Genomic DNA, 24,053 nt, shown 5'->3' on the forward strand with positions numbered 1-24,053 from the left:
GTTCATGGTATAACCTCTGTGATGGTTATCTTGTGTTGTGGGGATGATTTTGGGATAAATTGAATGGATTTTCGTGGCAAAAATGGAGGATTTTTTCTGGGTTCGAAGGGTCGGGCCGCGACATTGTTCTTGTTGACCCGCGGCCCTCCGAAGCATTTTGGTGGTCAGGAAGAAGGGCGGGCTGCGACATGCCCTTGTTTGAGCCGCGTCGTGCCTGCCTTATTTTGGGGATGCTCTCTGGTTGGGGGTGGGCCGCGGCATAGCCTGATGGGGTCGCGACTCTTAGTGCATTTTTGGGCTTTTAAGAGGTTTTAGGCTTGGGAATTAAAAGGTTAAGGCTCAGGATGGATTTTATCACCCGGATAGATAGAATTCAAGGTCCCGGAGATTAGAATTATGACCCAAAGTTATTGAGGGGATTAGAAATTGATGGATGGATATTGTTGGTGCGTTGTGACTAGGATTTCAGTGAAGCTCGGACTGGGGGACTGTGTTCGGGACATTGGTGCTTGGAAAGCTCGGGACACAGGTAAGAAAACTAGTGTTACCACAGAGCTTGTGTTGTAGGGAAGACCCTATATGATTGTGTTGCAGAGCTCGACCCTATATGAATGTGTTGCAGGGTGTAGCCCTTTGATTGATCTTATATGCGTTTAAGTAACTATTTAGTTATACTATATGTACATATAAATGAATGAACGACAAGAGTCAGGAATGGCGAGGGCCGGGAACAGCGAGGGCCGGGAACAGGGAAGGCCGAGAATGGCAAGGGGCCGGAGCAACGTTTAGCATCCAGGGCGAGACCCTAAAGGATACCTGGGATATCCTCACGGAGTGGACTGCGAACCCAGGGCCTGGTAAAGCGCTTGGGACGACATAGGCGTACGTGTATAGCCTGAGGATGGCTTGTTTATATGTTAAGGGTTTAATATGCATATGTTATCTGCTTGTGAGGGTTTTCTTGCTGGGCTTCAGCTCACGGGTGCTCTATGGTGCAGGTAAGGGCAAGGGGAAAGTCGACCAACCATGAGTACGAAGAACGTGAAGCGGCGCGTACATGTTTGGCCTGCCTGGCTGCCACGGCCAGGGGTATTTTTGGGAGATGTTTGTACCAAAATTTTGTCATTTAGTCGACTCTGATTATATTTTTGAGTTGTAAATATTTCTAAACAGTATTTTGCGATCCCAAATGTTAATCGCTTTATGATTTTCAGTAAATAGAATTATTTTCAAAGTTTATGTCTCTGTTTATGGTTTAATTACATGTTTGTTTTAAAACCTCGATTAGCGAGATAAATGCACGTTTAAAACTCACTTAGTAACGGCTCTAAGGAAGTAGGGCGTTACACTAGGTAACTGTAACGACCCAAAATCGCTAATAAGGCTTAAGGGCCTTGATTAGTGTGCCAGGAGGGCAGGTTGGGATTTTTGTGTGATTTTGTGAGTTAAATGCATGGTTATGATTTAAAGCATGTTATTTGGCTATTTGTTTAACTGAGATGCATGGCTATGTTTACTAGTATGCATGTAGGCCCGGATGGTGTTAGAAGGGCGTAATTGTAATTTTGGCCATGTTGGGCATAACTGTATTGATATGTGATAATTGTATTCTGTGAATTGCACCACGTGAGTGTGGTTTTATTATTGTGATGCACGTGCCGAGACAGTCCTAGAGAGCTAGTTAACTCAAGAGTCACAACGGGATTTCTGTACCCGGCTCGGGAGGAGCCTAGGGGTACCTCGGGAATTTTATGGTTAAGTTGAGATTTAGCGGGTAATGGTTATTGGAGATTTAGTAACCTGGGTAACCATTAGTTACTGCTGTGGGTAACAAGTTTTAAGGTAAAAAGTGATAGAATTGAAATGAAGTGTAAAGACTTAAGTGCCCTTTGAGGTTTAGCTAAGGAGGATTAGTAGGAAAGGGTAAAATGGTCATTTGGCAAGGGTAATAGGCAATTCTCAGCTGGGTTTTAGTGGGTCACGGTTTGGGCATTTGGGTTATAGGATGGCTTTGCTAAAAATAAAGAGAAGGAGAGTTAGGGCAATGGGAAGAAGAAGAAGAAGAGGAAAATGGGCTGAAGTGGGAGCTTAGGAGGTGAATCAAGGGAGCTTGTTGGGCGGATTCTCCACTTGAGGTATGGGTTTTATGAGCATTTAAGTTTGATTTCTGTTTTGAATTGTGAAATCTATAGCTTGAGTTAAGTTTTAATGTTTGAGTTTGAAGTTGCTGATTTTTGTAATCTAAGGGTGGATTGTTGGGTATGTTTGTGTTTTGAGCTTGAATCTAGAGTTTATGAGTTGTTGGATGGTTCATTTGATGTTTGAAATTGATTTTGGGGATTAGGAATTGGTTTGGGGTGATTTGGGGAAGTTGAAGCTCGGGAAAACGCGAAGGAAAAACCCAGAATTTCTGGGTCTGCAAGGGCGTGCCGCGGCACGGGTTTTGCATGCCGCGGCAGGGAGCCTCTGGTTATCTGGGTGCCGCGGCACAAGAAAGTTGTGCCGCGGCACAAGGCTAATTTCAGGATGGCATTTTTAGGCAATTTTAGGCCTTTGCTCCGGGGGTTCGGGGGATGTCTCCGGGGTGTTGTTTTAAGGTTTTAGAGGTCCCGGGAGTGCGGGATTGGTCCCGGGAAGCGGTCTTTGATTTGATTAGTGTTGAGGGATGTTTCTTGTGTGTTGTGACTAGGTTATTGGAGAGGCTCGTGCTAGAGGACCGTGCTCGCGGCGTGAGTGCATCAGGAGGCTCGGAATACAGGTAAGAAAACTATAACACCCGTAGGATGGGGCGTGGGCCCATAGTGTGATTGCGGGGCACGGCCCTATATTGCATGTTGCATGATGAGATGATTGCCGGGCGTGGCCCTATACTGCATTACATGTTAGGGTGCAGATTTAATTGAATTAGCATTTGTTTGAATGCTGCTTGATTTATGCTATGTGTGATTATGATGAAATGAACGGCAAGGGCCGAGTGCGGCGTAGGCCGGGTACGGCCGTGGGGCCGAAAGTAACACACAGCACATGGGATGCTTATATTCAGGGTGGGACCCAAGGGATACATGAGTTATCCTCGCGGTGAGAACCGATACGCCAGGGCTTTGGTAAGGTTTATGGGGCGGCATGGCCGTGTTTGCTTAGTCTAATGGTTGACTTGTTTTTCTGTGGGTTACCTGTTATGACTTACTGTATATTTGCATATGTTATGTTCTGCATGAGTTTTCTTGCTGGGCTTCGGCTCACGGGTACTCTGTGTTGCAGGTAAGGGCAATGGCTGAGTCAACCAACCATGAGTACGGAGAGCGTGAAGCGACGCGTACATGTTTGGCCTACCCGACTGCTTTGGTTGGGGGTTTATTTGAAAATGGCTGTAATAATCTATGATTTTATGATTTACCAACTGTAAACTTATTTCAAGATGTAAATAGTTTTCAAACCTTATTTTGGGATCCCAAATGTTTAATACTAGCAGTTTTAAATGAAACGACGCATTTTCTAAGATTACAGCCTTAAATTTTAATTAGTCACACTTTTGTCTCAAAACCTCGGTTAGCGAGTTCATTGCACACTGTTTTGTCTTAAAAATCACTTAGTAACGGCCCTAAGGAAGTAGGGCGTTACATTAACCGCTAAGGAACTTAAAGATTGATCATTCTCAAGGGTCGTTCTTATACTAATTCTCGCTCGAATCGGAGGTAAGAAAACTGCACCCCATATGTGACATGCATGGTTATTCATGAGACATGTTGATGTTTAAATGTGGACATAGATTTAATAATGAATGCTTAGCAAATCTTGCTCACTTGTGTATGGCACTGAGTGAATAGTCAGAATTGGCAAAGGTGTCAGTATCAAGTGTGAAGCTATGACTCATTAGTCAAGTTCGGCAGTAGTACTGGGCACTAGTCACACAGTGCTGACTCATAAGTCAGAAACGACCTTAGCGTGTTCAATGCAAGCCAACAAAGATTAGATCTAATCGACATCTGCATTAAATTACTCAGAAGAGCGTTAATGCCGGACCGACCTCAAGTTCGATGAATACTATAAGTGCTTGTCTAGCCAAAGGCTAGTTACTTAGAGCCACAGTGACTATTTAGTTACATGGCTGTGGGTGTCGAGCCCCGTGTGACTTACCCATTAGTCACTCATATATTTAATCTAGTGACTTGTTCGTCAGTCACTCATTATGGTTTACCAGAACCTCAAGTGTTAAACCACTCATTTGTTCAGAGTTATAAGCTCTGTATGATTATCATGATCATCATTTGATATTATATGCTTGCATTATTGTGTTTTCTTGCTGGGCTTTGGCTCATGGGTCCTATGTGGTGCATGGAAAGGGAAAGAAAAGCTCACCCAGCCTTGAGTAGGGAGCTTAGGTGATGTTGTGTACCTATGCGGCCGCTTGACCACCACAGCCAAGGAGTTCTCAGAGGAACTAGGGGGTTTACCCAATTTTTGCCGCATACGTTGGCGGATTGTAAATTTAAACTGTAATGACCATTTTGAGTTGTAAATAACTTGTAAATGTTTTTATGGGCCCATGAACAGTTTTATGTTTTAAATAAAATATATCCTTTCCTTTTGATTCGTTTTCCATCTTAACCTGTTAATATTACCTAGAAGCCCGTTTTTAACCAAAGAACTTGGGTAGCGAGTTAAATTCACGGTTCAACGTTCACCGTAATGGTCTTGGGGTAACCAGGGCGTTACACCCACCATGAATGGAGACGCAATGGATTACATCAAGAAATGCGACAAATGTCAGTGCTTCACCAACATCCCTCGAGTGCCTCCAAATGAGCTTACTCAGATGGCCAGCCCATGGCCTTTTGCTGTCTGGGGCATCAACCTTATAGGGTCCATGCTTGTAGGGAAAGGACGTGTGAAATATGCCATAGTGGCCATCGACTACTTCACGAAGTTGGTTGAGGTCGAGCCACTTGCCATAATCAACCCCCAAAAGGCTTTGGATTTTGTCATAAAAAATATCATTTGCTCGTATGGGCTTCCGAGGAAGATAGTCTCTGACAATGGATTGTAGTTTGACAGTGAAGTATTCACGGACTTCTATCAATGACATGGTGTCATCAAGAGCTTCTCTTCCGTCGCCCATCCGCAGGCCAATGGCCAAGTGGAAGCAATTAACAACTTGGTATCAAAGCGTGCCAAGGTTTGGGTTCCTGCAGACTAGCCGGGCATGTACACTCACCACTAAAGACAAGCTCGACTTATGGTTTGGTAACTATTTATGTAGTTATATGTATAACTGCTTAAATATAGTATAAATGCTTTACTTAATACATGAGACACCATGTTAAACCTGTGCCTTGAATATTGCATCTTCAGCAACCGTGTGCTAAATAGTATTGAAATTGCTGGAACATACTCAATAGTATTGTTCATTGTGAATTATTATATGATACATGTTAAATGCTAAATGCTATAATCATGTATCCATTTGTATATTTGTATAACTGTGGAATTTGATGATTATCTGTTGATCTCGGACCGTGAGGCGACAAGAGGTTTTGTTATTACTGCTTAACTGGCCGCATTGATGGTTTCAACAAGGTTTAAGTTGATAAGAATGAATCCATTTTAGACAGATATGTCAGCTGGCTAGAGTGATCAAGGCTAGAATAATAATAATCAGGGTCAAGAGAATGACCAGGGACAGATTCCACAGTCAACTCCTGCAAACTGGCAGCAGTTAATTAATGATTTGCAGGCTACAATTTTGAGACATGGAGAAGAACTCTGCCTCCTGAGACAACAGAAAGATCCTGCAGTAGCCAATGTATCTGAGGCACCTCTTATATTGGTGCCAGCAGCTGAGTAGCTGCATGAGGTAGGTAACAAATGGGAACCTCTCTATGAATGGTTCAGGAAGCAACAACCTCCAATTTTTGAAGGCAGTGCAGATCCTGCCAAAGCTGAGTAGTGGATGGGCATGATTACCACCATCCTGGACTTCATGAGGGTGACCGGTAATGAGAGGGTGGCTTGTGCCACATATATGTTTCAGGAGGATGCTTGAATTTGGTGGGAGGTTATAACCCAGACCAGAAACGTCAATGCCCTAAGTTGGGAAGAGTTTTAGACTGTGTTCAACGAGAAATATTATAATGATTCTATCAGGGAGGCAAAGGCTGAGGAGTTCATTAGATTACTTCAGAGAGGTTTGTCAGTGACTGAGTATGCCCTGAAGTTTGATCGTTTAGCAAAGTTTGCCATGGAGCTGGTGCTCACTGATGGGACCAGGAGGGAGAGATTTCTCCAGGGGCTACAACCCATATTAGCCCGTGATGTTCGCATTACCACTGTGGCTGGGGTTACTACCTATGCATAGGTGGTTGAGAAGGCACTCACAGATGAGAGTACAAAAAACAAGTTCTGGCGAGATAATGCAGCCAGAAATGAATTTAGGAGAACAACTTCTCCTTTTGTGGGTTCAAGTAGGGGTGGAGACCCCAGTGAGCAGAAGAGGAAGGTACCTGACACCTTCCCAGTTCCAGGTCCTGATAGGCGGCCCCGTGGTATTTCAATGGTTCGTCAAGGTGGTAGTGAAGCCTGGAAGACTCGTCCTGAATGCCCTAGATGTAAGAGGCGTCATTTGGGAGAGTGTAGGGCAAAGGCCTGCTACTTGAGTGGAGCAGTAGGTCATTTTAAGAAGGATTTCCCTAAGGAAAGAAAAGAAGAACCCAAGAAAGCGGACAGATCGGCCCCAACTCGAGTGTCCGCATTAACACAAGCAGAAGCTGAGGCTTCTCCCTCAGTTGTTACAAGTCAGATTCTTAGCGCTGGAACCCCTTATAATGTTTTGATTGATTCTGGTGCTACACATTCTTTTGTTGCTAGTAGTATTATTGATAGACTGTGTAGACCCTATGATTTTTATGCTGGGGGGGTTTGGAACTTTGTTACCCACTGGGGAATTAGTGGTATCCAGGAGATGGGTTAGATCTTTCCCAGTGACAGTGGAGGGGAGAGAGTTGTCAGTAGATTTGATAGAGTTGGTTATGACTAACTTCGACATGATATTGGGTATGGATTGGTTGGTAAAGTATGGGGCAACCATTGATTGCAGAAGGAAGATGGTCACCTTTGAGCCTGAAGGTGAGGATCCTTTTGTGTTTGTTGGTACTGTGCATGGACCTCGCATGCCTATGATTTCTGTGTGAAGGGCTAGAGATCTATTGCAGGGAGGTTGCTTTGTATTTTTAGCCAGTGTGGTTGACACCACTCAGGTCATGCCAGTGAGACTAGATTGGTTTGTGAATTCCTAGATGTATTTCCAGAAGATTTTCCAAGGTTGCCACCGCACAGGGAGATAGAGTTTGTGATAGAACTGGCACCAGGGACGAAGTCAGTGTCTAGAGCACCATACAGAATGGCCACATCTGAGTTGAAAGAATTAAAGGTACAGTTGCAAGAACTGTTGGATTTGAGTTTTATCAGACCTAGTTTCTCACCTTGGGTTGCACCAGTTTTGTTTGTATAGAAGAAGGATGGTTCTCTGAGGATGTGCATTGATTACAAGGAACTGAATAAGTTAACAATCAAGAAAAAGTATCCTTTGCCAAGGATAGATGATCTGTTTGATCAGTTGCAAGGTAAGAAGGTATTCTCAAAGATCAACCTTCATTCTGGTTATCATTAGTTGAGGGTCAAGGAGGGAAATATACCGAAGACTGCTTTTCATACCAGGTATGGGCATTATGAGTTTTTAGTTATGTCTTTTGGATTGACTAATGCCCTTGCTGCTTTTATGGATCTGATGAACAGAGTGTTCAAGGAATATCTGGATCAGTTTGTGATCGTTTTCATCGATGATATCCTGGTTTATTCTCAGTCTGAGTCAGAGCATGAGCAATATTTGAGGTTGGTTCTGCAGCGACTGAGGGAACATAGATTGTTTGCAAAATTCAAGAAATGTGAATTCTGGTTATCTCAAGTATCCTTTCTTGGGCACATTGTCAGTAAGGAGGGGATTAAGGTAGATCCAACAAAGATTGAGGCAATCGGAGATTGGCCAAGGCCAAACAATGCTTATGAGGTAAGAAGTTTCCTTGGATTAGCAGGTTATTATAGGCGTTTCGTGGAAAGGTTCTTAAGGATTGCTACAGCATTGACTGAGCTGACACGCAAGAGTAAAAAATTTGTGTGGTCAGACAAATGTGAGAATAGCTTCCAGGAACTGAAGCAAAGATTGATTACAACTCCGATTCTGAGTCTTTCGACAGATCAGGAGAAGTTTGCAATTTATTGCGATGCTTCTCATCAGTGTTTGGGCTGTGTTCTAATGCAGTCAAAAAATGTAATTGCTTATGCCTCTCGTCAGTTGAAGGAGTATGAAAAGAGATATCCCACTCATGATTTGGAGTTAGCGGCTGTGGTCTTTGCTTTAAAGATATGGAGGCATTATCTTTATGGAGAGAAGTGTGAGATCTACACAGACCACAAGAGCCTTAAATACTTCTTCATGCAGAAAGATTTGAATATGAGACAAAGACGTTGGCTGGAGTTAGTAAAAGATTATGACTGCGAGATTCTGTATCATCCAGGAAAAGCTAATGTAGTAGCTGATGCTTTAAGCAGGAAGGGTCCGGGGTAGATTCATAGTGCGAGGCTGATAGCCAGAGAGTTAGTTGATGACATGACCAGAGCTGGTATCAAGTTGCTGGTGGGCTAGTTGGCCAATATTACGCTACAGTATACACTATTCGAGAGAATCAAGGAGGGTCAGTTGAGTGATCCACAGTTGATCAAGATCAGAGAGGATATTTTGGCTAGAGCATCTAGAGATTATACAGTGTCTGATTTAAGCTTGTTGAGATACAAAGGGTGGATATGTGTTCCGTTAGACACTGCTATGAGGCGAGAGATTCTGGATGAATCTCATACTACACCTTACTCTTTGCATCCAGGCACCACGAAGATGTATCAGGATGTGAGATCGTTCTATTGGTGGCTGGGGATGAAGAAGGATGTAGTAGAGTATGTGGCTAAGTGCTTGACATGTCAACAAGTCAAGGATGAGCATCAGAGGCCGGCAGGATTATTGCAGCCTCTGGATATCCCATAGTCGAAATGGGAGGACATCACGATGGATTTCGTGGTGGGATTACCCAGGACTGTTAGTCAGCATGACTGTATTGGGGTGATAGTGGATCGCTACACCAAGTTAGCTCACTTTTTGCCAGTGAGGACTACATATACAGTTGATCAGTTTGAAGATCTCTATGTGAGAGAGATCGTGCGTCTCCATGGAGCACCGATGTCGATTGTGTTAGATTGAGACCCCACTTTTACTTCCAAGTTCTGGGGGAGTTTGCAGAAGGCCATGGGAACATAGTTGAAGTTCAGTACTGCTTATCACCCTCAGATAGATGGGCAATCTGAGAGGATGATCCAGATATTGGAAGACATGCTGTGGGCATGTGTGCTGGACTTTGGTGGATCTTGGATTAAGTATCTACCTTTGATAGAGTTTTTCTACAACAACAGTTACCAGTCTACCATTGGAGTTGCACCTTATGAGATGCTGTATGGTGGGAAGTGTAGATCTCCCATTCATTGGGATGAGACAGGTGAAAGGAGATACTTGGGTCCTGAGGCAGTTCAGAGGACCAGTGAGGCCATTGAGAAGATTAGAGCTCAGATGCTCGCTTCTCAAAGTAGACAGAAGAAATATGCAGATCCCAAGCGCAGGAACGTGGAGTTCCAAGTGGGAGACTATGTCTTCCTTAGAGTCTCGCCATGGAAAGAGGTGAGGAGGTTTGGGAGGAATGCAAGTTGAGCCCTAGATTTGTAGCTCCATTTGAGATCCTGGAGAGGATTGGTCAAGTGGCTTACATGTTGGCCTTGCCACCAGCGTTGTCAGCGGTGAAAAATGTATTTCATGTTTCAGCTCTTCGGAGGTATGTATCTGATGTGACTCATGTTTTGAGTTATGAAGATCTGAATCTTGAGGCAGATCTCTCCTTTGAAGAGCAGCCAATCCAGATACTTGACAGAAAGAACAAGGTCCTCAGGAATAAGACGATACTTTTGATTAAGGTATTGTGGAGGAACAGCAAGGTCGAGGAAGCGACCTGGGAGCTGGAGTCAGATATGCAGAGTCAGTATCCCGAGCTATTCAGGTAAAATTTCGAGGATGAAATTTCTGTAAGGAGGGGATAGTTGTAATGCCCTGAAATCCCTAATGCGGTTTAATGGGTTGATTAGTAGGCAGGGAGGGCCATAATTGTTTAATTATACTATTAAATGATTATATGCATGTTTATGTGAATTATATTATAATATGATGTTAAATGCATGCATGTGGGTCCCCATTTGATTATTAGGGCATTTTGGTAATTTGGCCCGTTGAGGGCATATTTGTGTATTTTGGTGCATATTGTGATTTATCGATGAGATCCCATTATTATGGGGATATATTCGAGCTATTCAGCATGAGACGGTCTTATGTTGCAAATTAGCGGTTTTGTCATAACGGGGTCAATTATTGGGATATTGGATAATGAGAATGTTTTTTTATGATAAATTGGGAGTTATTGAGATCAGAAGGAAATTCTGGGAGTTTTAACTATTTTTTCCCCGGGCTGTTTTTGGGACCCCGAGCATTAGGTTTTATTTGAGGTTACTTAAGCTTGAAGTAGTATGTTAGAAAGAACCGTATGTTTAAAACACTTTCTCTCTCTCCCGTTAAACCTTTGTGACCATTCATGGAAATTTTGAAGAAATCTTGAGTTCTAGGAGTCGGAATCAAGTGAGGACCGAGGCATAGCAATCCTATGAAAGATTAGAAGCTTCTTGACCGAAGGTTTAGCGAGAAACAACCCAATAAAAGGTAATCCAAGCTTAAACTTTTGAGTTTTAGAGTTTCTAAGCTCCAAATCGGATTTTGTGTATCGATGAGTTTTGATTCGTTTGAGCCTCGGGATTTGATGATTTTGGATCATTGGGAAGTTTGGGAACTTTGATTTTTGGATTTGGAGATGTTTAGGTATGTTTTTGGAAGGTTTAAAATGGGGAAAACAGAGTTATGGTTGGTTCCCGGGTGAGGGACGCTGCCCAAGTTCGATGTTGAAGGAGGTGAGGTTTGTGTGTGCTGGGGGCCGCGACACTAGGTAAGGAGCACCGCGGTGCTTGCTCCTAGTTTGGCTGGGGGCCGCAGCTCAAGGTTTTGGGGTCGCAGCTTATGAGGGTTTTTGAGGCCAAGTGGGTGTTTTGATCACGGGAACTCAATTTTAGGCCTCGGGATTGTTCCTACTACCCGGATTAGTGGTATTCGATGTCCCGGAGGCTAGATCTTGGTTCAGGAACCTCTGTTATTCCTTTTATTGATGGAATCCCATATTTGGTTATGACTAGGTGACCGCTAATGAACTTAAAGATTGATTGTTATCAAGGGTCGTTCTTATACTAATTCTCGCTCGAATCAGAGGTAAGAAAACTGCACCCAATATGTGACATGCATGGTTTTTCATAAGACATGTTGACTGTTTAAATGTGGACATAGATTTAATAATGAATGCTTAGCAAATCTTGCTCACTTGTGTATGGCACTGACTGAATAGTCAGAATTGGCAAAGGTGTCAGTATCAACTGCGAAGCTATGTCTTATTAGTCAAGTTCGGCAGTAGTACTGGGTACTGGTCACACAGTGCTGACTCATAAGTCAGGAATGGCCTTAGCGTGTTCAACGCAAGCCAACAAAGATTAGATCTAATCAAAATCTGCATTAAATAAGTCAGAAGAGCGTTAATGCCGGACCGACCTCATGTTCGATGAATACTATAAGCGCTTGTCTAGCCAAAGGCTAGTTACTTAGAGCCACAGTGACTATTTAGTCACATGGCTGTGGGTGCCGAGCCATGTGTGACTTACCCATTAGTCACTCATCTGTTTAAGCTAGTGACTTGTTCGTCAGTCACTCATTATGGTTTACCAGAACCTCAAGTGTTAAACCAGTCATTTTTTTTAGAGCTATAAGCTTTGTATGATTATCATGATCATCATTTGATATTATATGCTTGCATTATTGTGTTTACTTGCTAGGCTTTGACTCATGGGTGCTATGTGGTGCAGGTAAAGGGAAAGAAAAGATCACCTAGCCTTGAGTGGAGAGCTTAGGTGATGTTGTGTACATATGCGGCTGCTTGACCACCACGGCCAAGAAGTTCTCAAATGAACTAGGGGGTTTACCCAATTTTCACTGCTTATGTCGGTGGGTTGTAAATTTAAACTGTAATGACCATTTTGAGTTGTAAATAACTTGTAAATGTTTTTATGGGCCCATGAACAGTTTTATGTTTTAAATAAAATATATCCTATCCTTTTGATTGGTTTTCCACCTTAACTTGTTAATAATAATTAGAATCACAATTTTAACCAAAGTACTCGGTAGCGAGTTAAATTCACGGTTCAACATTCACCGTAATGGTCTTGGGGTAACTAGGGTGTTACACCCACCTTGAATGGAGACGCAATGGATTACATCAAGAAATGCGACAAATGTCTGCGCTTCACCAGCATTCCCCTAGCGCCTCCAAATGAGCTTACTCAGATGGCCAGCCCATGGCCTTTTGTTGTTTGGGGCATCAACCTTATAGGGTCCATGCTTGTAGGGAAAGGACGTGTGAAATATGCCATAGTGGCCATCGACTACTTCACGAAGTTGGTTGAGGTCGAGCCACTTGCCATAATCAACCCCCAAAAGGCTTTGGATTTTGTCATAAAAAATATCATTTGCTCGTATGGGCTTCCGAGGAAGATAGTCTCTGACAATGGATTGTAGTTTGACTGTGAAGTGTTCACGGACTTCTATCAACGACATGGTGTCATCAAGAGCTTCTCTTCCGTGGCCCACCCGCAAGCCAATGGCCAAGTGGAAGCAATTAACAAGACACTTAAGTTCGCTTTGAAGAAAAGTCTAGCGTAGGCAAAAGGAGCTTGGCCTGAGGAGCTACCTAGGGCATTGTGGAGCTACCGGACCACTGCTCGAACCTCCATCTGCCAATCTCCCTTCTTGATGGCCTATGGGTATGAGGCTATGCTCCTGGGTGAAGCGACAATCTCCATGCATTGACGAGATACATATGATCTGACCACGAACCATGGTTTACTTTGGGATTCCCTGGACCTCTTGGAGGAGCTACGCCTGGGCATCTCAATAACATTACCTCTCGAGGAGATATGCACTCGGGGATCAATGTCGAAACCCCCGACCTCTCAAGTAGTGCATACTCAGGGTGTAGGTGTTTTCACATGTCAGGTACCCTGAAAGCCCGAATCTTTGGATTGCAGGGGCATAAAACAATTTGAGTTCTTGTTCTTGTGACATTCATGTTATGTTGAATTTATTGAACCAAGTGTTTAAAACGATTTGAGTTCTTGTTCTCGTAACATTCGTGTTACATTGAATTTATAGAACTAAGTGTTTAAAATGGTATGAGTTGTTGTTCTCATGGCATTCATGTTACGTTGAATTTATAGAACCAAGTGTTTAAAACAATTTCAGTTCTTGTTCTCGTGACATTCGTGTTACGTTGAATTTATAGAACCAAGTATTTAAGGCGTTATGAGTTCTTGTTCTCGTGGCATTCATGTTACATTGAATTTATAGAACCAAGTGTTTAAAACGGCTTGAGTTCTTGTTCTCGTGGCATTCATGTTACATTGAATTTATAGAACCAAGTGTTCAAAGTGATTTGAGTTCTTATTCTCATGAAATTTGTGTTATGTTGAATTTATAGAACCACGTGTATAAAAGGGTTTGAGTGCTTATTCACGTGGCAACCTAGGTTACATTGAATTCAAAAAACCAAATCAAGTGAAAGGAAAATATGCGTAGTTAAACAAGAAAATAAGTACAAGTGTGCTCGGGGGCTCGAGCATTAAATGTTTATACCCTTAAAAAGTATGGTATGTAGGCCTGTTTCTACTCAAGGAATTACTGGGGGCCTTCGCCTGATGGCACCTCTGTCACTAGCTCGACCACTGGGTTGTCTTTGGGAATCCAACCCGTCACTAAGGCCTCTCTCTCTTGAGCCTCGCGGGCAATGTCTGCCTCGAGATGCGCTTCGAGTTTGGTCCTCATATCAGGATCCACTGTGAAGGAGAGATCCATGTCCTTGTTGCCCTACCATGCTATAAAGACCATGTCCTCAGCCATCACATCGAGGTCTTTGGCCAATTCCCCATTGGTCTTTTCCAGCTCACCAACACGGGTTTCAAGTTCCATCTGGCTTAGCCGAAACTCTTCGGGACTCGGGCTAGTTCCTCCTCCATGGTCCATGTCTGGACCACGACATCTTCCAATAACTTAGCAGATGTCTCCTCCAAGGCGGACAACTTTGATCTCTCTACGATTTGTTTATCCTCCACCTCTCGAACACAACCCCTGGTGTCCTCCACCTCTTTCTGAAGCCATGAATGTTCCTCCGAAGGAATTGCAGTCTCTCAGGTTTTAGAAAGCTCCACCTAGATGTGAGTCAGCTCCTCCCGAATCTTCTTCAGCTTAAGAGACCGCATCAGCACTAGGTCCCCAAGTCGTTAGTTTAAAGCAGCAACCTGTAATTTTAGGATGACGAATCAGCCAAAAAGACAAGAAATTCATCGAACTTAAACAGAAACCAAGACTTACCCTAGTGGCAGCGTGACGACTAGTTGCCACCAGCACCATCTCGTTGTCACCACCACAATGAGCGAAGCTGCCTACGGTCATCTCGCACAAGGATATCATTAATACTTGCAGGAGTTCCGTGCCGAGTGGTATGGCTCTCTCTCCTATTCTCCCCACGAGAAGAGGTGCAAGTTCTTTGCGGCGAGGGGCAGAGACTGGTTCCTTCGGCCAGTCCTCGCGCAAAAACTCCGTCAGCAGTCGGACACTCTCGTTGCCTTCACTGATGCGAGCATTGTAGTACTCGGTGACCTTCTTATGTAGACCTGAGCTGTCGTTGTCATAATATTCTGGAAAGATAACCAGACATGGATCCTTGGCTTGGGGGGAACTGGGAGGAATTTCTTTGCCCTTCCCACAGAACCCCTGATCTCAGGGGGAGGAGACCTCAAGGTCTATGACCTTGCTGGCGACTACTGCGCTCGAGGTAAGGGCCATTGGAGCAGCGACTGAGGGCGCCGGAACAAATGGAGAGGGCGGTGGAACGGGTGTCGGGGCTGTCGGAGGTCAATCACGGAAGGGCCCAATACCCTTTGACGCTTCGAGCGCACCAAATCTGAAAGGCCCATGAAATCTATACAAAGGAAACACCCGATTAGTCATAATAAATGAAAAGAAAATCATAACAGGATAATACATGCGTGAAAGAAAGATAAAGCTCCTCGGGAGCCCTACCATGATCAGGCTCCTCAGAATGGAGGATGGTACTAGCAAATTCATGTATGAGACGACCCATCTCTTGTGTCAAATTGGTCTCCTACTGACAAAACCAAGACGCATGCATGGTTGTTGACTCATCAAGAGGTATGAAGCCGGGAAGGTTCCTTTTTCTCTTTGGGTTGTGAAGGAACATGTCGATGAGATCCTGGTAGTCTTGATACTCTTCCGTAGACTAGCAACACTCCAAAACATGCCCACACTCGAGAAGGGAGGGAGAAAATAAGATATGGTCGGAACTAGTTCCCTCCCCTACGCGCCTAGCGTAGTGGAGAATGATCGAAGATTTACCTTGGTGTGGGGAGGATGATTCGATCCTCGCTTCTAGTTCCGCCTCAAGCTCCTCGTCTTCTTTAGCCTCCTCGACAAATTTGATGGCAAGAACACTCTCTGCGCGCTCCTCACAAAGACGCTGCTAGTATTGCTGAAGTGCCTTGGCTGCCATGAAGTCCGTGTGTAGCTTTGCTTCTATCCGAGATCTCTTCGCGTCTCAAAACGGGGTAAGGACCACTGGATTTACACTTTGCGCCGCTTGCAGCAGTCATACTATTGAAGACGGGCATCAGTGATGAGACGGGGGGGGGGGGGGCTCTAGCTCCTTGTCGGGGAGGGAGCCCATAGCCTGAAGCCTCTCATCGAAGGAGTCCACAAACGGGGTACGAAAGTACATACCTGATTGGGAAAATATGTATGGATATCAATTACGAACTAGGTGCTATTGGGCTAACTTACAAGGGTTCGATACTTACCGACGGTGGTGAAGTATAGTAGTAAGGTGGGATTAGTCCTTGTTGGGAAGTCTTCCGCCCAAAATAAATGTTCTTTGTAAGCCCGAGCGTGGTTCTCGTTTCCGCATGGAGCTTTATAAATTTTGTAATAGCCTACTTCCTTAGAGTCGTTACCAAGTGATTTATAAATGTGCCATTAGCTCGCTAATCAAAGTTTTAGGTTAAAAAGTGTGTTTGGATAAAAATAAAGACTCATTTAGTAAACATTAAGTACAAAGAGTTGGTCTTTCATTGAAATTCATAAAAATATTACATTGGGATCCCAAAACACTATTTTGAAATACATTTACAATACAAAGGTACAGTACAGTTGACCTAAGCGACAAAACTGAACGTTTACCACACGTTCCTTAAAATAACCTCAGCCGTGGTGGCCAGGTAGGACAAACATGTACACACCGCTCCATGCCCTCCAACTCATGGTTGTTCGACCCAACCTCCTTGCTCTTACCTGCACCACAGATCACCCGTGAGCCGAGGCCCAGCAAGAAAACTTCACGCATGGTATGCAATAATAATATATCCCAACAAAATATACTCAATAAAAGAAACAAACAGATACCAAATCCTACTAGCATGAACAATGACACAACATTAGATCAGCTCAAAAGCATAATGGCATAACAGCCTAATAATACATAGTACAATAACACATCAGTAACATACCACGACAGTACAAGAACTCAATATAGTAAGATAGCACGAAAACATAATAATACAACAGTACATTAACACAGCAGCCTTCGCCGATCGAGGTGCATTACTAGGCACCAAGTTTGTGGTCCCAGCCGAACGGGTGTGTACAACACCCTTGAGGGTCTTGCCCTGGCGGCCACCATTCAACATGCTTGACGTCGATCCCGGCCCCTTATCGCTTCTGGCTTTTACCACTCCCGGATCTTGCCGATCAGTCACATCCACATGTTTGGCATACCAGTTATAAGCAACACATATAGCACTACACACCACATAGCTCTACGAGTACAAAAATTTCTCTTATCTGGTGTCCCGAGTTGACAATCCAAAGTGATCCCAAGCACGATCCTAATCTTGAGCCTGAGCGGTATGACCTAGTCACAATGTATTAATAAATATCCATCATGATCTAAATCAATTAAAAGCCTTTGGAATTATATACTAGCCTCTAGGACCTTGGATTCTACCAAATCGGGTAATAAAATCCTTCCCGAGCCTTAACATTTGAGTTCCCAAACATAAAACCCTCAAATGGCCAACATGTCACATTTGAGCCGCGACCCAGACTCTTAAGGGTCGCGGCGCGCCCAAGTCAGAGACAAAATGCCCCTATGTTGAGGGACATGGGCCGCGGTGCGCCTGGCAGACAGAGGCTTTCCAGCCTCTTCGAACACACGGGCCACGGCGCCTGAAGACCAGGGTCGCAACAAGAGCCCGAAAACCTAGAAACCTCACCATTTTCCGCGTTTTCCCTGAACTCAACTCACCAAATGTTCACCCTAGACATAAAATAAAGCCATAATTAAGTCTCTTAAGCATTCCCAAATACCTTAGGCAACACAACCACACTAATAGCTAAAAAAAAATTCCATCACAACCCAAAATTCAAACCTTGAGTTTGAAACTCAAGAACATCAATATCAAACTCACAATTAAATAGAGAAGCATAGGAATTCACTTACCCCTTCTGCAAATGATAACCCTGAATAAATCCTCAGCTGATCCAAGCTTGATTCCTTAGTCTCCAAGCTTCCAAACCTTCAGTTTTTGCATCAATTCCCCAAGAATCCCCACTAGCTTCTATGCACACCCAAGAAAAGATAGAACCGTGTAGGGAGAGAGAGAGAGAGAAAGAGTTCTTTCTACTTCGGGTGGGTTCTAATATCTAAGGTCATCCAAGCCTATCCCCTAAGTGAAAAGTCCAAAATGCCCTCTAGACATAACCCTATCCTTTAACAGCTCCAAGGGCTAAATCGTCATTTGCCATGTCCCGTTAGTTCCTTGAGTGTTCCTAACAAATTCCCATTTAATCTCAATATAACCAAATCATTACTAATAATTTCCAGTTACCCAATAAACCCCAGGCACATGCCAAGTTCTTAAAATACCCCTAGGCTCACCCCGAACTGAGTATCTGACCCTGTTGTGACTATTCTGCTAATCTATTCCCTAGGATCGTCTCGGATCACACATCTCAAATATATCCCCATAACACCGGGGTCTCACTCACAATACATGCATAATTACATTTATGCCCTCAACGGGAAAAAATTACAAACACACCCCTATTCACAGAAATGGGTTCACATGCATATTTAATACACAAAATCATGCATGTCTAATCACATTACCAAATAATTCATTTATAACACATCATCACGCATATGATCCAAATTAGGCCCTCTAGGCACTGTAGTCAAGGCACTCAGCCTTAATTATCAAATTTGGACGTTACAACTATCCCCTCCTTATTAAAATTTTGTCCTCGAAATTTATTCACATACCTCAGGATACCAATCTCGCAAATCTGACTATAATCCCAAAATCAGGTTCTTTACTTGGCCACTACTTGCAACATTCTCACAAGAACAATAGTCTTAATCTGTAAGACCTTCTTTCTTTTATCCAAAATTTCACTGGCTTTTCCTTATATTGTAAGTTCCACTAAGTTTCCAGGGTCTCCTTACCAAATCAGGGGTTGTACTTGTCACCCTTTTCTTCAACATTGGCACCAATAACATCTCGTAAGCCTCTACCCGTACTGGGGTAAGGCAAAAAATATAGGCCCCTGGCCCAATCCTTATTAGGATCTCACAAACATAAGTCAACTCTGGAGTAAAGCTCCTCTTTTCCTTCCTGAACCATCATACTCTTATTAGTTCATAACACACTGAGGACACAAAGTTCACAATCCCACTACTCCACATTCCCACATGTAGACTTGCAAATTCTCATGTCCTTGTAATAATGCAGACACTCCTGTCCTTAACATTTCTTAATAATTTCAATGGTCCTCTAAGCTATTTCTGAGCTAGGGTACTTCCTGTCCCTAGGTTTGTCTCCGGAGTAAGCATTTGTCATTCCCTTTCTTACAATATTCTACTCGGAGTCACTCTACGACCCTTTTTTTTCCAGAACTTGGAAGTCCATGGGTTCTAATTTGACACTATCACCCTTGGTGTCCAATGGAGACAAACGGTCTCCACTCGTACCCTTTTTCTCTTTTGATACCTCACTCGCACCAACCATGGTGTGCCAACCAAATAGGTTAAATCACAAATTTCATATTTACTTACCTCATTTGTAACCCAAGGTGGTCCATCCCTAGGGTTCATAATCATATCCCTTTATAATAACTCCAGGATACACTAGAATCATAGTAGCCCTTTTGTCCTCTGATTATTACCTCTTATTTACTAAACGATTAGGTCGTGCGCCTCCCGATATACAAACTGTAGTCTCAGCATCCATCAACTTCCTGGATGTAATAACTGTAAGGGGTGATTTAAGGTTCATCCCACATCTTCCCTCATTGCAAATATCCTTCGGATCACTCATCTGATCCACATAATTTAACTCATCTATTCCAAGGTAGTAGGATTCTTAACCTTTCCTACAAGATCCTCTTCCTGCGTTTCACTGTTCATTCATAGGAATATATTTGCCAACTATCAACCGCAAGTTCCAAATCAAGCTCAGTCATTACTTCATTCTAACCGTGGTTAACCAGCATGACTATCAGCTTGCCATCCACTGTGAGGTGCAAACGATCACTCTTTCAGTTACACACGACGCACCTTAACTCATAACATACTACACTAGAACTTCACATTCTAAGCAAGGACGATGTCTCTCGCATCGTTCTCCTTTACCAGTCCATACGCATAAACTTTAATACCGTGACATGTGAATCAATCTTTATACCAACTTCTGAAAATCTGGCATGTAATCATCCATGCTCTCATGTTACCTCAGTCAAAGTATGGATGTCCACGAAGATGCCTTATATAGTAGTAGATGTGTCCCTCTGGTTTCACTATGCTTTTCGCCCCTAAGGCGTTCCTTTAGTAATTTCCTTAAGGTTTCCATCTTAATTACCTTATACATGATCCCATTAACATGACCTTGAACATCTTCTGGAGAAATAAAAACTTGTCCCTCTTGGAACCTTACCTGTAACCCTGTTACCTTACCTTGGTACTATCGATAAAGGTATTATTTGTGTTCTGCTTCTAGCTGGGAGTAGTCTGAAACATCCTTGATCAATTTGAATATGACTCATCTACATTAGGGGTGGCAATTTGGGTCACGACACGATGACACGACACGACACGATACGACACGATTAAGGTAAACACGAACACGACACGTTTAATAATCGTGTCGTGTTCGTGTTTGAGTTTTTGACACGTTTAATAATTGTGTCGTGTTCGTGTTTACCTTAATCGTGTCGTGTCATAATCGTGTCGACCCATTTAATAATCGTGTCGTGTCATAATCGTGTCAGACACGATAACATGAATACTTTACATAGGTTTTATGATTTTTTTCGTATAATTATGATTAATCGTGTCATAATCGTGTTATCGTGTTCGTGTCGTGTTGACCCGTTTAATAATCGTGTCGTGTTCGTATTTTTGACACGTTTAATAATCGTGTCGTGTTCGTGTTTACCTTAATCGTGTCGTGTCATAATCGTGTCGACACGAATCTGACACGTTTACACGAATTGCCACCCCTAATCTACATCATCCTTGTACTCTCTGCTTAATGAACTTACCTGGACTGTTAAAGCATTGGTCAGTGTAAAGCCTTTACCAATAATCCATCATATCCTACTTAGTGCAAGAGGAAATTATTGAAACGCCTCTTGCCTTGATCCTTAACTGGGTAATTCTTGAAAACATTGTCCTATCCTCGCAATCGGGTAATGAAACCTTTATTCTAGGAAATGGATACCTATCCCTAACAATCACTCCCTTTACTTCCCACATGCGATACATATCCTCGTAGACTTGGCCCTTTTCTTGTCAAACCGTATTGACGTGTCCCATGATAAGATGCTCCGTCTGATCAACCATCAAGTCAAACACTTCTTCAACTGAACCTTAATTCTTCCCCCTGAGCTAGTGCCATACTTCATAATGTCTTGGATACCTCTTCTGTCTCTGCCTTAATCTCGTTGCACGCTTATTTCCCTAAATGCGGAAATTATCCCATCGAATCCTCATGAACCCATCTAAAACCTTATCCGCCAATCTGGTATTCGTCTGGTTTATCTGATATAACCTCAAAAGTCACCATCTTACTCTTCAATCCATGGTTGTCCCTTATTTAATTGGCAAATCCACATTCAAGATTACCTCATAGAACTAACTCAATCAATTACTACCAATTTCCCCAGGTAGATGCTAAAATCCCAAGCCCCATGGTGTGATAACCATATAGCGTGTGCCACACGTTGAGGTCTCTCCCAACAGGTACGTAGCACAAAACTCAATATGTTCAATTTATAAATAGGAACAAGAACTAGAAAGCCAACCAGTCGCCTCTGAGGACCAACCTCAGGCTCTAACCATATCGAAACAGTCACTCGAGCTGGGGTAGGGTTATCTGTACTCTTTAGTTCTTCTATCTTTGTCTTCGGGCAACTCTCCTTGATGAGCCCTATGGTTCCTCATTAATAACATGCCTTCGCTCAACACTCACCCACATGATGTCTCTTGCGCCTAGCGCATACCATGTAACCCCTCCGGACCTCACCATCATCCTAACGACTGCCCTGAACACTAAGAACTTTACTGTCAGGACCAGGAGTAATAGAACCACCAGAGGTCTTTCTTTCCTTGTTATTGGGCCTCCGCCCCTCCCTGCTCCCACAAATGAGGATACCTTTGGCTGAGCTTTCTGCCCATCAGCACTCTTACTTCATGTCTCGACTCCTGCGTCCTCTATAATAAGAGCCCTCTCTACTGCCCAAGCGTAGGTAACATTCTCCTATACTAGAGCGATCCTAACACTCTGGCCATCCCAGGGTTCAATCCTTGAGCAGATTTCTCCTTTCGGGTCACTTCTGTTGGTACCAAACCAAACGCAGATTTGGCCGATCTACAAAGCTCGTTAACATACTCTGTCACTGTCATACTCTAAACCAAGTTCATAAAATCATCGGTCCTTGCAACTCAAACTGCGTCACCGTAGTGCCTTTCGTTGAACCATTGTCAGAGTTTCCTTCCAACCCACCATGACAATATTATGAGTCTGGGATATAACTTCCCACCATGTTCGGGCATCCTCCCACAACACGTACATGGCAGAAGCCACTCCATCATTGCCCTTAACTCCTATATAGCCGAAGACGGGGCTAACCATGCTCGTCAATTGTTCAATTCTAAACGGGTCCAATCCTCCCTCAGACCCTAAGTGGTGAATATTAGGGTCATTTGAGGAATTAGTAGGAATTGGGAGTAAATGACCAAAATGCCCTTAGAGTGATTAAGAGACTTGGATTTAATTGGGAGGGAAAAAGGTTCTGTTGATTTTTTAAAAGGGGATAAATGAAGTATTCTGTTCATTTAGGCTTTAGTGGAAAGTTGTGGAAGGGTTAGAAGCTGTGAAGGAAAGAAAGGAAGGAAAAAACAGAGGCCCTCAATTCACCATTTCCCTCCCTCACGATCACTTCCTCTCTCACTCTCCCTTGAGAATTTTTGAAGCTAAGAACTCAGATGAAGTCTAGGCTTGGTTTGGGGTGTTGATCCTTGGAGAAGCTAAGGCATTCAGTTGGAGTTAGCTACCAATTAAGGTAAGGTTTAAAGGTTTTGTTTGAATTCTGGGTTTGTGAGGCTGAATTCTGAATTTGGATTTTGCATGGAAATTTAAGGACTTGAGCTTGGGGATTTGAGGAATTAAAGTCTGGAAGGGCATTGAAGGCAACCTAGGGTCGAATTCACTTAGCTAAGGTAACAAATTTTGACTTTGTTTATCTGGGTTTTCCGATGAAGTTCTTGAGCTTCAAGCTCAATTATGTTTTTCTGTGTTTGATGATGCTATTAGCTAAGTTTGGATGTTGTTAGGTCATGTTGGATGAGATATAGTGGATGGTAGGCTCAATTTGGAGTTTAGTTGAGGTTTGGAGTGGGTTTATGGAGCATTGCCTCGGGGAAGTTCGAAGGAAAACCCAGAAAATTTTGCACATGCTGGCTGTAGCGCTGTAGCACTAGGTAGGGAGTGCTACAACGCTAGGAAACATTTTTTGGGGGGCTTGAGTCTCCGACTCTAGTGCTGTAGCGCCCACCATGTAGCGCTATATTGCTGCCCTGCCTCCAGAAATAGGTTTTGGGTATTTTTCTTAGGGTATTTGCTTAGGGGCTTGGGGGTCGATTCCACCACCCCATTTGGTGGAATTGGGCTTCCCGAGAGCTTGGGATTGGTTCCAAATTTGGGTTACGGAATTGACATTTAATGATGGTTCTACTTTATAGAATGTGACTAGGTGTACAGTAGGGCTCGAATCAGGATTGTGCTCGAGGATAATTTCAATTAGCCAAAGCGCTCGGAATCAAAGGTAAGAAAACTGCACCCAGTTTTGTGGTTATGTTGGGACTAAGAGTTCCCTATACTTGTATGTGATGTCATATGCTGGTATTATGCCATGGGGACATGAGATAGATGACCTAAGAGTGCCAGAATTAATATTTGCGTACAGAACGTGGTTCGACCACTGGTATGGCCTAAGGGCGTCAAATTAATTATTTAATCCCTGAGCTCGGCCTAAGTGAGCCGGAGTCAGTGGGATAAATTGAGGGTATGGCCTAAGGGCGTCGACCCTGGAAATTGTGTGATGTGTTTTATTATTACTAATATGATTATTATGGCATGTT

This window comes from Humulus lupulus, chromosome 5 (genome assembly GCF_963169125.1).
Source record: "Humulus lupulus chromosome 5, drHumLupu1.1, whole genome shotgun sequence".
Taxonomy (NCBI): Eukaryota; Viridiplantae; Streptophyta; class Magnoliopsida; order Rosales; family Cannabaceae; genus Humulus; species Humulus lupulus.